The sequence below is a fragment of the Sphaerodactylus townsendi genome, linkage group LG06, assembly GCF_021028975.2.
Source record: "Sphaerodactylus townsendi isolate TG3544 linkage group LG06, MPM_Stown_v2.3, whole genome shotgun sequence".
Lineage (NCBI taxonomy): Eukaryota > Metazoa > Chordata > Lepidosauria > Squamata > Sphaerodactylidae > Sphaerodactylus > Sphaerodactylus townsendi.
In genome coordinates, this window is record NC_059430.1 from 93,765,299 (window position 1) to 93,776,319 (window position 11,021).

Sequence of the window (11,021 nt, forward strand, 5' to 3'; positions counted from 1 at the left end):
TCCTGGAGCATGCTGAAGTCTTGTCAAGCCACTTCTCCCCCTTTCTTCATATCTCTGAGTTGACCGAGATGGTCACTGGTCAGGGTGTGTTGAGGACTCAGTCTGGTTGTCCTGGAGCTACCCTTGAAAAGTGTTTGGAAACTTCAACTGGTGCAAAATACTACAGCCACAATGTTGATTGGATTGGTGGACCTCAGAGCATCTGTTTGTGCACAGTAGGTTATGGATCTGACCCAGCTATGCTGTTCACATGTTTGTATAGCAATTTTTACTTTTGGAGGAAGGAAGAAACACCAAAATGACCATGACAGCAATGGGTAAAGATCTAGGCTCCACAGGTCTTGCTTCCCCCAAGCACACACCAGGCTCTTAAGTCAGTTCTGCAAGAGCTGTTTATTCTGCTCTTCAACAAGTAGGGCAAAGAAGTGGTTAACAGTACCCTTCCTGCCTCATTGCTTCCATATTTCACTTGCTACTCCTTCAGCGCCCCCCCCCCCTCTGTCTGCTGCTTCTATGGCTTGCCTTAACAAGCATTTAGGCTTAGTATACCTGCTGCCCCACCCACTCTCAGCTTCTGCTAATCATGGCCCAGGGTCCCTTAGCCCAAACAGTCTCCACCTGATCATGCCCTGCTTTCCCAGAGCAGTCTTCTTAAAGCAGCTTGTCCACCCTCTCACTTCCACAACAACTCTGGACTTTCTTTGGGCGGTATATTTTCTGGTCTGGTAAGTGGATCGCCTTGTCAGTCTGTTCTTCACAATGACAGAGTTGTGAATTAGCCAAAGATGAAGAGCCTTTGGCTCAGGCTAGTCCTACCTGGTTAGATATTAAAAACTAAGCCAGGTCAGTTGTGGTTACTACTTTGATGGAAGACCAACAAGGAAGTCCAAGGTTAATACATGGAGGCAGGTAATGGCAAACCATCTCTAAAGTCTCTTGCTTTGAAAACCCTATGGGGTCATAAATCGATTACAGTTTGATGGCACTTTTTACCACCAGTGAGCCTAGGGCTGTGAGGGTTGTGCTCTCTCTCTCTCTCTCTCGCTCTCTCATTGCATCCCCATATTCTTGGATTTTGCTGTATCACTGTACATCATCCTTTGAAACTGAATTATCACATCTACATAGAAAAATCCAGATGCAAATGACTGTTGTAATAGTAAAAAATAAGCAATGTATGGATACCACATCTCTCGCTTTCTCATGGGGCTAGAAGGGTTAGTAGACTGACTGTCTGATTTAGGCCTCTGATTTAGGCCTCAGACTGTCTGATTACATCGACTCCCAAAGTCTCCGCCATTTTTTCTCTCATTCAGAGGAAACTTAAACCCTGTAATGCTCCCTCTGGACTTCACTTGTGGGAATTAGAAGACCAGAAGGGAAGGGGAACACCAGTTCCTGGCACCTAAGGCCAGTTCAGCCAGCCTCTCTGAATAAATTATTTCCTTCTCGCTTGTTTGTTGGTGGGCTGCTCTGAGTGTTGGTTTCCAGCAACTGTCTCAAGTCAAGATCATTTTCTTGGAACCCCAGCTTGCTATTTGGAAGGAACAGGTTCAGTGTAAACCCATTTCAGACACGCCACTTGTAGATATACACACAATGAAACAACTTTTTGGGACTGTCAGAAACTTGCACTGAAGATGTGAAAACGCTAACAGGAGTGGGACATCTTCCCCCTATGGTTGAGGACTTCTCTTCACCCTCTAAATCTTCAGTGTAGATAGACCATCTTTGAAGGACTTTTGTGCAATATCTCTGGGTGGAGAACAAGGGATTTATATCTCATTAATCCTTTGCTATGTGGAATTCCCAACAGCAAGATATAGATAATTTGAGGGCTGTAATTAGTCATTTGAGGGTTGTAAATAGGGTTTGGATAAATTCATGGAAAATAGTTCTAGCAGTAACTTTTAGGAGCTCAATGGCATGTTCACAGACGGTATTCCTCTGAGTTGTTGGGGGATGAGAGTGGAGTTTTGGGCTCCTTGGCTGTGCTTGTAGGCCTTTGAGGAGCATCTGGTTGGTCACTTTTTGAAACAGGGTGATGTGAAACAGTTTCAGACTGCTAAACACAACGTCACAGCCTCCAAAAGCCCTTCTGGAATTAAAAACCGATCACTTTTACCTCACAGTTTTACCAAATCTTACTTCTCAATATTAGTCTTTCCATACAGAACTGTTATTTATGCCTTTTATATACCTTTTTTTTCTGGGAAACATATTGCAGCAGCCTGCTGTTGTTTCTCTACAGTTTACTCCAGCAGGACTGTTCCTACTGAGTCCTCTTTCCTCAAAATCACATATCAGATGAGAGGCTGAACCTTATTTGTAGCATTAGCACAAGAGTTGAAGGTATACGGATTTCTGTTATTAGGGGGGATGCATCTTTGCGTTCCTTGCCTCCAACACATCAGGTTTAGGTACCATCCTCCTGAAAACTCCCCCACTGAATAACGCCACATGGAAGTCTGCTGGAAATCTCAGCTGTGTTGCAATGGAAACTGGTAGGATGGTGAATGCCACACAAAATGGACCAACCTTTTTTTTCTCCAGCAAAAACAAAAGACCCACCCCCAACAACCACCACTTCCTCTCGGCGCATGTTTCGTGCAGTCGGCAGAGCAGCAAGCCCTGATCTCTTGTGACAGCTGCTCCCGAGGCTGCCTGTGCCGAGGATCATCATCCGACTGGGCTGGGAGGAAGGCGATCTTTAAGAGCTCCATAGTTGTCACTGGGCAATGGTGCTGGAATGTGCGCATGAAGCCAAGGTCAGGAATCTGGTGAGTACAATGAGCACCTTTGCCTACCCTCTTAGCACCTGGAGGAAGAAATGAATGGAAGGTGAAGATGGGAGGGTGGAATGTACAAGATGATGAAGGGTAATGGCAGATTTAGCAAGGCATACTGCTAGACTGAGCACTGTCCTCCATGCCACTGTTAAATGGTAACATGGAGAAATGCGTACCAGGGCAACTGAAACGTCAATTGCATCTGTTTGACTCCCAAACAATATTCGGTAAAGCTGTGGTCAGGCACCTGATGGGGTGCATTCTACTGGAAGGATTATTCGTTTCTCAAAGTTCAGAGACACGCTTTGCCCCGGATCAAGGGCTAATAGTTGCTGTCTTATGGCACGGTGTTTCCACTACCTCTTTCTTCTCACAGCTGGAATCAGCCTAAATAACTGGATAAAGCACTAAGGAGAGTGATTGAACGGGGAATAAGGAAAGGAAACGCTTCTCTACTTTTCCTCTTTTGTGTCATGATCTTCCGTCTCAGGCATTTAACCCCAGGGTACTTCCGCCTGCTGCAGGTAAGAATACTTCCTACTCTGTTGGGTATCTGACTGGTCTGGTCAGTGACACTCTGTGCATTGTATTGTCTAAGGCTTAACTGGCTATTGTGGATTTTCCACGCTCTGAAGATACCAGCTATAGGTGCAGGCAAAATTACCAGTCCATGGCCACCCAGCCTGGAAAACTCACCAGAGCCACATTGTACATTCTTGACTCTGCAAACTTGCTTCATGCCATATCCAAAGTGGTCTACTGAGTGTATTCAGTAGTAAGTGCTGTGTTGCAGAAAGCATATTGTTAGAAAGAAAGAATGTCAGAGAAGATTGATCATGTACTGAGGATGTTCATTGCTAAACTAGCTACATTAATAGTTTGGAAGTCGAGTATTGTGAAGCAACCAGTGCATTTCTCTCTGCCCCCTAAACCTTTGAGTCCTATATCCATACTCGAATATACAGGCCAGGATTCTATATGATAAAGGTGTAATCTGTCTACTGCTGCTCAAAATGTATGCTTTTGCCTGATTTTTTTTTTTTAAATCGAAGCATGGAGCAGGTTGACTAGAGATCCACGCTGAAGCCTTTTTGAGGCACAGCCCTCTATGTTTTCAAACCGATCTCTCCATACTTACAAGCATTTAAGTTTACTGTTCAGTCCTATGCAGGTTTCCTTAGCATTCACAGGGTTGACTGCCATAAAACAGTGCAAAGGATCCCCCACAGTAGCTGCTGCTTCTTGGATCAGAAAGTCTCTACATTTGAAGCTAGGTACAATTGTGCACAAAACACTGCATATGGAAATTATACTGAACATAAGCAAGAGCAAATTGAGGGATGTTTTGACAGTTATCAAAGGAGATCAGAGAGAAAAAAGGAAAGACCACATCAAGCAGTCTCTGGATTGGCGGCAGATACATTTTATCTGCTAAGAATAACACAATCCAGATAAATTCTAGAAAAGGTACATATATTTAAGTTAAATCTTCCTCTGAAATTCACTAGGTATTATTTGCATATTTTACAAACTTACCTTTACAGTCCAAAAGGACTGGAAAAATGTATTTTATTTTTTAAAAATAAACATTATATGGTTTCTACAGAATTCTGCACTTAACGCACTGATTGTCTAGGCTTCATGTGTGCAAGTAATATGCACATCTCTGATTATCGGAAATGGATCCCTACCTCCTTCTTCTTGACTAAAAACGATTCCCTTAATCCTAAAACCTCAAAGGTGCCTACTGCTTTTCTAAAACTGCTATTCGCTTGGGGTTTTTTGCAATGAATCTCTTTTGTGTCTTCTGGAGCTTCCAGGGTTAACGATCAAAGACCAGTCAAGTAGGCCCCTGGGGTTTCTGAGCAGATACACCCACTGAGTGTCTATCTTTAGTTCAACTTCAACAAATTCCAAGTTATGCATCCTTAGTGGGGGTAAGCCCTTTCAAAATTGTGGGATTTACTTCATGGAAACATTCATAGGATCACACTGCTGAATGTTTAAAGGAGAAGCTGTGAAATGCTGAATTATGCAGGAAGGCTTTTTCCATAGGTAAGAGGGCTGCACTGTCACAGTGTGGCTCAGAGACAGGCCTGGGATGGAGAGCTGGGGACTATCAGTTATACCACTGTGTATAGTTCATACTGTTGCTGTAAGTCGGCTCCTACTGTGTGATGTTTGCTTTCATTTAACATGTCATGTTAATACTTATGCTACGATTCACCTCTTGTGGGTTTTCCAGATCATTACAAGTCAAATGCCTATTGCATTGTCTTCAGGGTGTCCCACTCTGTTGCTTGTACTGATAGTTTCTAGGCAATTTGCCTTGGGTCTGGGTGAGAAAGGCTAACTACCGTAATACAAATACAAATCATCTGAGGGGCAGCATTTTTCAGTATGAAGAGCAAAGGCTACCTAAGTCATTTTGGCAGAAAATTCAAAATCCTTCCAATCAAATTAAATGTGAGAGGCTTTCCTCACCAAGTCACATAACAGTGGAATCTAGGGTTACCAACCTCCAGGTGGGGGCTGGAGATATCCCAGAATTACATCTGGTTTCAAGACAACAGAGGTCAGGTCCCCTGGACGCAATGCCAGCTTCAAAGGGTAGATTCTGTAGTATCTCATCTCCATTGAGCTCCTTTCCCTCCCAAACCTGCTTGGTCAAGGGACTGCCTTCCAAATCTCTGGGAATTTCCCAAGCCATAGTTGGCAACCCTAAACCTACTCAAGCAAAATTCCTGAGATCCCCAAGTAAAAGTATTTGGTTTCTATTCTGATGTGCCTTCTTGCATTCCCAAAATCTTCGGGCAGCTGCTTTACTGTACAGCAGCTTCTGCAGGATGGTGGAAGATGTCTGAGAGGGAGAGGAAAAGAATAATTTCCCACAAGGGAAAAAGGGGCTGGCTAAGCTTGTCTTTTTTCTCCTACAACCAATACTAAAAGAAGCCATGGGAGAGGGGTGCTTAGAATGGGAAAGTAGCACAGGGAAAGAGTTATTCTCCCTCGCCCCACAAGCCAGTATTTCTCCTCCTTCTTTACAGCTATTTTTGAGGGGAGTCAGATCACCCAACCACCAAACAGCAGGGGAGGAAAAATGAATTCTGCATTACTACCTATCCTACTCCTTCAGTTAAGGAACTGGCCTCAATCAACTGATGTCTAATGACACTGGGCAGAAAATCTAGCTATAAACCCTGCGTGGGCCTTTCTCACCCATGCAAACATACCACTCCTCCTGTCTAGCTTTCCCCTTAACTTTCCACATTCATGCCTATGATGGGGTGGGGGGGGGGGGGTAATGCACAGCACCAACCAGCTCCTCCATGTGCTCTGTCAGAACACGCAGCAAGTCGTCTGGCTTGCAGTTCCAGTGCTGTGTGTCGAAGATGGTGATTTGTTTACACTGTGTCACTGGAGTCTGCATGTACGCAGACTGGGAGTCAGGGCACTTGAACAGAGACGTCTCAGCAACTGCTGCCTGCTAGTCTCACTTTCCCCTCATGCTCCTCAGTGGTCCTTGGGAAAATCACTGTTCCTCTGTTGCCTTTGGAAAGATGGTAGGTGATGCCTTTAAAAAATTATTAGAGTACAGCCACGTGCAACTCAGTTCTCAGCCCCTTCCCCACAGTTTCTAGAAGTTATTTCTCAGATGGTGAGGACCAGAATCATCTTCACTGTGGTGCACGTTTGAACATTCTTACACATGATAAACAAACGCCAGTACACCACTTTGGGGTAGATTAGGCCCCTTTCTTTGTGGAGACTCAAATGTTGGGGGATGGGTGAGTCTGTATTGGAGTCGACATCCAGTTTTTCTACCCTCTCTTAGTCCCTCATGTGTGTGAGTGCATGTGTCAGGGAGGGATGGACATGGTTTCAGTAGTGCCTTTTCCCTTCCCCAGCTCCCCTCCTTACCTTGAGTCCCTCAACTTCCCTCCCTCTGATTTTACATTGTAATATTTTTCCTTTATCAAGAATTAACAGAAGACAATATATTCTAGTTTTCCAAATTAAATTCTGCTGCATAACTTGGGATTAGTTCAGCATAGAATTCCTGGTCTCCTGTTCTTGAAGCATTTGATACAACTCTATAAGACTTCCCTGGTCTCTCAGATCCTGTATAGACCTGCATTTGGACCTGGAAATAGATCTTAACTGAGAGAACTAGAAGTTGGGGGGTCATTTGAGAGGAAAGTCATCTGAACACCAGGAAGCCTCTGCCCAAACCCCTCAGCTACAGTTTCTATAGCTGCCATGTCAGCCTTCCACCCACATAGAAAGATGTTCCCTATCTGTCACATAGGACTGCTGTAAAGAATACTGCCATCATGTAAAGCACTTTGAATATTCTGAAAGCACCAAACATTTTTCCCATCGGCTGCGATACCAACAAGGGTGTGCAAAAGACTAGGAATTCAGAAGATTCTGTAGCTGTGTTCCCAGGCTCCACACACGCAATGTTTAATACTTCAAACAGTGCAATGCAAGGTGTGGTACTTAGCTTGTTTGACAGCTGAAATACAGAATAAACACAGGGATTCTCCTTTCCTCAAAGGGATTATTTCAGTTCCTGGGCCAGCAGCACAGATGTGAAGATCAGCATTGAGAGAGATCTGGTTGTCATCAAGGAATTTCTTGTGTTCATTCTGTTCTCTGGCAGTCTGACCCTCAATGCATTTTTGGACAGTAAACAAACAAGTAATGTGGGGAGGTATGGAGAGCTAAGTAATCATACAAACAGCGCTGTTCCTAGGTTTTAAAGTTAAAAGACTAGGTATTGAAAAAATATATCCAATTAAAGCAAGACAAAAAACAAAAAAGCCAAAAAACCTGAGTACCGTACCTAATTATTTTAATAATAGCTTGTTAAATGCGGATAGTGCTAGGTAACACCTCCATTTAGAGTGTTATTAAAAAAGTATACAAATATTTTATTTTGGATCTTTTTTGTTTCACTGACTCTAGTCTTGCTGTAATCAGATATATTTGTTTCAGTGCTTAGTCTTCTGACTTTGAAGTCCAGGTGCAACACTGTTTGTATGATTACAAAGCATTTTTGGAAGCAGACAATCTTTTGTGCTCAGAATTTGTGTGTATGTATTAAGTGCCAGCAAGTCACTTCCCACTTACAGCAACACTATGAATCAATATCCTCCAAAATGTCCAGTTTCTAACAGCCTTGCTCAGGTCTTGCAAACTGCGGGGGTTCCTCTGGCTTGCTTGGCCCTGCCCATGTTGATGACAACATGGGCAGGGCCAAGTGCACCAGAAGACAAGGCAGCAGGACTTCCTTCCTGCTGCCTTGCTGTCTTCCTGATCACGATTTTGCGCCCGCCACGTGACCAGATCAGTGGCGCCTGGAGACAGAGGGTAACCCCTGTCCCTAGGCAAATACGCCACTGACTGCCCTAATCAGAATATATCTTGCTGCCATGCATATAAATGGATTTTGAGTTAATGAGGCATTGGAATTCTTTGCCTTGGATAATAAGGATCACATTGATATTGCCCATGCAACCCTCATATTATTTTACTACCACACCTCTGTGAAGTGGGCTTGGCTGAAGTGACCTGTCCAAGACCACCCAGTGATTCTCATGGCCAAGTGGGGGCATTTGAATACAGACTTCCCTGTTCTCACTTTACAGCTGCATCCACTCTACCATCCTGCTTTTCCATTGCAACAGATAATCACAGGAGCTGTTAGGGCCTAATTAGAAGGAACAGAAACTGAGACCTATCTTGAGTAGCAGCTAGCGCAGAGAGTTACAGTATAATCCTAAACAGAGTAAGCCCATGAACTCCAATGAAATTGGAAGGGTGTTACTATGCAATCCTGTGTAGTTATTCCAGCCCAAACCTATATCAGCCCCTTTTATCACAAGAAATCCTTTCTCTGCTCTCAGGGCTGCTATAAAGGTGTGTGGCCAGCCATAAAATGGCTATGCAGGCACTTAAGCCTATCAGAGAATATCCAGAGATTCCAGGTAAGTAGGCAGCTGCTTCTGAATAGGGGGGTCCCTGAAGGTGAAAAGGTGATAGATACTCCATGGTGCCTTCTGAAGTGCTTTCTACTGCAGTGAGGTAGAGAAACCTAAGACCGGTTATTTGCTTTGGAGGGTACAAGACTGGGGATCACTGTTGTAACCATTTGCCTTACCTTTCCATTTCACAGATGCAATTGGCTAGTGGATCGAAATCAAAATCTCAAGACCGGCTGTTGAATCATCTGGCGCTGCTGTTGGCCATTATGGGATTAAGCCTGTCTTACTACAGTGCCCGGCAAATGAGTGAAGAGGTTAAACCACCGGCGGAGCCGTGATGTTTGGCTTTCAAGGAGTAATCAGGAGCAACGGTGGTGGTGGCAGAAAGATGAGAGGTCAAGGTGGGACTCCTGAAATTCACTGTGTGGATCAGGAGATGTCCATTAGGTATACTCAGCATGCACTTGTTTGGATAGCTTGCAGCAGGGTTCCCGTGGTCCTTTCTTATTCCATGGCAGGTCACAGGCTTCCCCTTCCAGCAGCATCCTCACTCTCTTCTCCCAGATCCGCACTGAAAGGTTACATCTATCCATTTCTCTGACATGTTTCATTAAAGTACAGTGGGGATAACTGGGCGCAGGGTTTCACACCTCCTCCTTGGCCTTTTTCTGGTCTAGACTAAAGGCCAGTATGGCTGCAGAGGAAGAGAGTAGGGGAATTGACTTCAGTTTGTCTTGCCACTTTGCGCTGGGCAGGTAAGAATCCCTTCTGGGTGACCAGGTAATTTTGTACGTTGCAAGCATGCAGCTATTTGTTTTGGGGTATTTTTGGTCAATGTAGAAGAAATACCCAGCAGCAAAAAGGGCAAGAAAAGGAAGGCAAACTGGTTATCTTTTGCAAATTAGTTCAACCTGACTAGTATCCATCTGCCCAAAGCTCAAAAAATGAAAATGCTCTAAAGTATTTCTGCATGACAAGCAGGAACATGGAATGGATTTTTGATAGGGCACTTTAGCAGCATTCCAGTGAGATCTGGATAAGGCCCAACAGGAAAAACAAAAATGATGACTCAGCCAGCATGAAATGAACTAGTTGTTCCGTCTGTTGAGGCTCATGGGCCTTCACGGCATCTAAGCAGTAGCGATTAAGCAGAATCTCTTGTAGGTCACTGCCCTAGAGAAGGGTTCTGGATGGGCATGCCCACCTCTTTCCCGTCCATTTTTTGACAAGATATGGGCAGTGACCGGAAGATGCGGCGAGAGAAGACTGCTGGAATGTGCTGCTGTCGATGGTAATTGGTTTCATTACAGGCGGCTGAGTCTATTCACCACCAACTCCCTCCTGCTCAGCGAAAAGCAGCAGACGATGGTAGGCTGGAAGGAGGTTGCCGACTGCCTGTTATATAACAGCACATGTGGCAAGACAGCTGTGACCTAAATCATTGCTTTTAAGCTTGCGATTAGAAAGGCTGGGAGGATTCTTTTTTAAGGATGCTGGTGTTCTTCCATTTTAAAAACTGGTCAGTGGTTGGGAAGATTGTGAGGGTGGCATGATCCTCTTAAAGGGGGGGGGGCAAGCAAGTTAATTATACCCTCTTTAAGGGGCTTTCAGTCAATTTAGTCAAGACTTCAAAGTAAATTCGGCTCCAAAACCTCAGCAGATGAGGCTCCTGCGAAGCAAAAAGACTAGGTAAGGAAGACCCTAGTCGGAAAAATCCATCCACCCTACCCCAACTCATGCCAGTAATGCAGGGGTGAACTGTGTTGCGCTGCGTGCAATAAATCTGATTTTAAAATCTTCACCTGTGTGGCTATTTGGCTACCTGCTTTTGCAAGTCAATGAGGAAGAGAAAAAATGCTGACCCTTCAACTTGTTGGGAGCAAATCAAAATGAGCATTTCTTACAGAAACTAGAATGCCATCTTATCCCATTCATGGAAAGGTTCTGAAACATGCTGGTGGAGGGTGGGGCCGACAAGTACACTGTGATTCCCCAGCAGGACTGCTTCGAGCAATTTTCAGATAAATCCAATTGTTCGTTTTTAGTAGATTTGTCTGCACAAATTTGCCTGCAGATAAGCAAATCTGAAAGGAAACGCACTATCTTTACGATGTCCATTCACCCTGCTGAAGAGACAGTCTTAGAAGAAGCATTCTCTCCGAGTGGCAGACGAACTGCCTCTTCTCTGGTGAAATTTGCCACCTCCTGTTTTTGCCAGTGCTTATTACTGAAAATGAAACTT

At 44.3% G+C, this 11,021-nt stretch overlaps 1 long non-coding RNA gene across 1 annotated transcript; it reads left to right on the forward strand.

Moving 5' to 3' along the window:
* Window positions 1-2,579: 2,579 nt before the first annotated feature.
* LOC125434786 lies at window positions 2,580-10,578 on the forward strand. The gene is made up of 3 exons (XR_007244822.1): window positions 2,580-2,780; window positions 3,166-3,313; window positions 8,971-10,578. It is a non-coding gene; the product is annotated as an uncharacterized LOC125434786 (long non-coding RNA).
* Window positions 10,579-11,021: the final 443 nt, after the last annotated feature.